Source organism: Dromiciops gliroides, chromosome 2 (genome assembly GCF_019393635.1).
Source record: "Dromiciops gliroides isolate mDroGli1 chromosome 2, mDroGli1.pri, whole genome shotgun sequence".
In the NCBI taxonomy this organism is placed as follows: domain Eukaryota; kingdom Metazoa; phylum Chordata; class Mammalia; order Microbiotheria; family Microbiotheriidae; genus Dromiciops; species Dromiciops gliroides.
The window spans coordinates 591,153,658-591,158,468 of record NC_057862.1 but is presented as its reverse complement, the minus strand read 5'-3'; the positions used below and the strand labels follow the sequence as shown (position 1 = coordinate 591,158,468).

At 33.8% G+C, this 4,811-nt stretch overlaps 1 pseudogene; it reads left to right on the top strand.

Moving 5' to 3' along the window:
* The first annotated feature begins 256 nt into the window (after positions 1 to 256).
* Positions 257 to 1,177, top strand: LOC122739348 (annotated as a pseudogene).
* The last annotated feature ends 3,634 nt before the right edge of the window (positions 1,178 to 4,811 follow it).

The window sequence follows — 4,811 nt, the reverse complement described above, 5'->3', positions numbered from 1 at the left end:
ATATAAATTTTAGTTATTTTTATCATTGTTATTACTTAATCATAGTGTTATCATACAAAATTACAGGTTATATGAGCCAAGCTTTTGAAAATATGGTGTAGTATGGCTTTCCTTCTTTGTTTTCATTTTTCTTTTTATAAAGGTTTTGAAAGTGATTGACAGATTATCTCATTTGATCTTTTAAAAATTATATGCATGCCGCAAAGGCTCTACCCCTAGGGTTCCTTCCGGGGTCCTGGGCCGCTAGTGAGGCAGCATGCTAAGGCGGAGTCTGGAAAGCCTGGACATCCAGACTAGACAGCTGCAGGATGTGGTGTCCAATGTAGAGAAGCCCTTCAGGGAGCTGTGCTAGATCTTCGCATCCTTCCTGTGTCAAATGGCCTGTCTTCGGGTCAAAGCTGACCTCCTTTTGAATAAAATCAAGCCTATGGCACAACCAAGATGCCCAACCTGAAACATAACCTGAAGAACTTTGCTGATGGGTTTCCTAAACTTCAGTATTATAGGCAAGCAGAGGTTGACACACTTGAAGCCAAAGTAGTTGAACCTTTGAAAACTTATGGAACTATTGTGAAAATGAAATGGGAGGATCTCAAAACAACCCTAACAGCAAAGAACAGAGAAGCTAAGCAGTTAACACAACTAGAAAGGACATGTCAGCAGACTCCATCAGATCGGCATATTATTACACAGGCAGAAACTGCACTAAAGAGACCTACAATGGATGCCAACAGAACTAGTTAGCATCTGAAGAAACAATAGACAATTTTGAAAAAAAAGCACATAAAGAATATATTTTCAGATTTTTATGACAATTGAAATGCTATTTCATGGCAAAACTTTTGAATTCTACACTGCTGCCTACCAAAATATACAGAAAATTGATGAAGAGGAAGATCTGGAGATTTTTCAGAGCTCTCTTTATCCACTTGACTATTGGACTTGTTTACATACCGTTTGAGCAAACTCAAAATCCCCTCTTCAGAAATCTACTTCAGCCAAGTGCTTATCTGGAACAGGGCAGATTCCCACCATTTAGATGAGAAATGATCAACAAGGTAATGAAGAGGATGATGATGAATTAAAAGTTACAGAGGAAGAAAATTTTATATATGTTTTTCCTTTTAACAGTTTCCCTCTAAATCAAGACTTCAATTTATTTAATTCTTCAATTTAGATGGTCAATTGTTAAAATTTAAAAACTATAGAAACTAACACATATATGTTTTTACATATTACATGTTTATATATATGTATATATATATATAATTTTTATATGTTTAAATATATTAATTTTTTTTTAGTGAGGCAATTTGGGTTAAGTGGCTTGCCCAGGGTCACACAGCTAGTTAAGTGTTAAGTGTCTGAGGCCGGATTTGAACTCAGGTACTCCTGACCCCAGGGCCAGTGCTCTATCCACTGCACCATCTAGCTGCCCCTATAGTAAATATTTTCAAGAACCTAAAGTTTTAAAATGGATTTGAGGAATTATCTTCAGAATGGAATGTGATTGAAGAAAATTTCTGTAGCCCCAAAATTAAGTAGCCAAAATAAAATTTAAAACATGCCATAAGTTCCATTCTTTTACCTAAGGGTATGGTATTTGTTTAAATATTTATCTTGAAAACTATCATTCAGGTGTTGTCATATCACACAGATAAATATGACAATTGCCATAAAAACTCTATCACTTTCTCTAGGTTTTGTACATAGGTAACAGTTTCCATGCCTTCATTTAAAACAAAACAAAACAAAAAACCACCACCACCACCAACAACAAAGAATAACACTTAAAATTCCTTCAAAATCATTCTGATAAACTAATACCATCCCATAGAGTACTTAAATTCAATTGTTTTACTTGTTATCAATTACTTACTTTAACACCTTTAATAGTCAACAAGGCATAAAAAGCAAAAGAATTAAAAGTTAAGGAAATTGGTTGTCTTTTTACATATATTCCATGAAATATAAAGGGGGAAGGTTGATAAAAGGTGAAAATAAAAATGGGGCAGCCTTCATGAATTTCAAAAAGCAATTATTACAATGTGTGATTCTGACTTTAAAGTACTTACTATACTCCCATATAGGGAGATACAAGGCATTAATAAAAATAAAGAAAATCTTTAATTGTGTTAGGATTTCTAAATACTAAAATTTATTATTACTCATTCTTGTACCCACAAATATCAGGTTGGCAACATTTGTGTCATAGGATTTTGGCATGTGCCGTGTTTTTCTTTTTAGGATTTCCTTTTAGGAAAACATTTGTAATCTTCATTTAATTACATTGATTCAGACAAACATAGTTTAGTAATTGTGAAATTTATTTCCTTTGGAATACTAGAAAACCAACTATTCACAAACATAAAAAAATGAAGACTTTACAGAAAGTATAAAAAATGTATTTTATTTTTAATTTATGACATAAAACAAGCATTTGTATAACAGTAGAATAAGATGACTGCATATGAAACTGCAAATCGATTATGTACATCTTGCTATTCCTTATAAATATATAATAAAATTATCATGTAAATTTCTTTTTCCCCCTTTTTTTCATACCTTCCCCAAACCCTAGAGATGATAATCTTGGTCAGAAGCAGGTAGTGGTTGGATTTAATGGTCTCTGAAAGCCCTTCTAACTTTGAGCTATGAAATTTATGTTGCAGAAACTTCATTGCCAGTAGCTGGCACCTAATTACAATTGTAACCATTCTTTTTTTTTTTTTTTGTTATGTATAACTAATGGTAAAGTTTGTCAACTTTTTGGTAAATTAATGTTCTTGGATGTTATCTTTTGGTTGTAACATGCTCTTTTGTAGTAGGGAATTATATTGAAGAAGGAAGAAAGGAAGAAATGAAGGAAGGATTTATTAAGCACCTACTATGTTCCAGGTACTGTACTAATATAGATAGATGATAGATAGATAGATAGATAGATAGATAGATAGATAGATAATTTGATCCACAGAACCATCCTAGGAATAGATTCTATTATGGTCCTCATTTTATAGTTGAGGAAATGGACAAAGAGGTTAAATGACTTGTCCAGGATCACATAGTAAGTATTGGGAGTCAAATTCAAATTCTCTTCTTCCTGACTCTAGGCCCAGCATTCTATCCATTGTGCCACCTAGCTGCCTAGTTTGGAGACTAAGAACTTGAGATTGAAACCTGGTTATTCTTTGTCTATGCTACTGTGGAAAAGTCATATGACCCCACCTAGACTCCAGTTTTCTTATCTGTAAAAAGAAAGGATTTAATCGGGTAAGATCTAAGGTCATTTCCACTTCAAACCTATGATAATTTCTACCAAATAGGGACAAGGTAAAGAAGAAGCACCTAGTCATTGTTTTTGTTTTAAAATATTCATCATCTGAATATGTATGTTTCTTCATATCATGGGTTTTTTGTTTGGTTGGTTGGTTTTTGTTTTGTTGTTGTTGTTGTTGTTGTTGTTGTCATTATTTTGTTCCTTCATATTATGTCAAAATTTTAGTTGACTTTATTTGTTCCTTAATCCCCTTCCAGACTACAAATTCCATTAAGGATAGAGAACCTGATTTATCTGTCAGTGTCAGCCCTGTCAGATCACTCAGTAAACAGTATGTATTTAATAACAAACTATTTCTTGAATTGAATTTTCTTTGAATTCTCTTTGAAGTAGTTTCTGCTGAGAAGCATTTCTGGGTTTCTCTAGGTCTGCTTCTTAGGGAGGCATTTGGATATCATAAATAAAAAAATAAAACCGAGCCTTGAGGCATGTCCCCAGTTGATTTAGATAGAAATCATCCATCCCAAGAAGGCAAAGAAGTATGGCTTGAAATAAAAGCTGGAGGCTGTCTTAAGATGGATTTGTTCATTACCAAATAAGCTTCTTCTATCCTTCCCTGATTTTTAATGCATGTATTGCTCTGGGAAAAAGCTACTGTGCTGACACCAGAAAAAATGTGGGGACCAGGCAAGAGATTATTTTCCTTTTCTGTTTGACATTTCAAATTTTGAATTATTTTTGGGAGTGGTACCTTGCTAGGCATTCTGGTTCTGAATGACTATCACAATAAGAAATATTGAAAAAGACTGAACAACATTCTATATAGAGATTTTCTTATGACCAAGCCCCTTAGAGAAATTCCCTGGCCATTTTAATTCTTACAAATCCTTATGTCCCGTGAGAAATATGGAATAGTAGACCGAATGCTAGATTTGGAGTCAGAAATTGCTGAGTTCAAATGTCACCTCAGATCCTGACTAACTAAATGAGAATAAAATAGCAATTGTTACACAGTGTTGTGGGGGTCAACTGATATAATATATGTAAAGCACTTTGCAAATCTTAAAGTGCTTTATAAACACTAGTTAGATGGTGCAGTGGATAGAGCACTGGGCCTTAAGTTCAAATCCAGCCTCAGACACTTACTTGCTGTGTGACACAGGGTAAGTCACTTAACTCTGTTTGCCTCAGTTTGCTCATCTGTAAAATGAGCTGGAGAGGGAAGTGGAAAATCAGTCCAGTATCTTTGCTAAGAAAATTGTAAATAGGGTAGACATGACTGAAAATACTGAACAACAATAGTCATATTATTTTGTTCTTTCTCTCCAAAAAATGACTCTTACTTTTCATACTCCAGAGCATATGAATTTCCTGAGATTCTGCTATTTCCTTCCTGAAATGTCACCCTGCTCAACCTTCTTGCTTTTTATTTTTTTTCATAAAACATCTACTACTCTAGTCTAAACTTTTATTTATTATGCAAGCATTGCATTATATTAACTGCATTATATTGTAGTTAGTCCCAAGAAAGCAC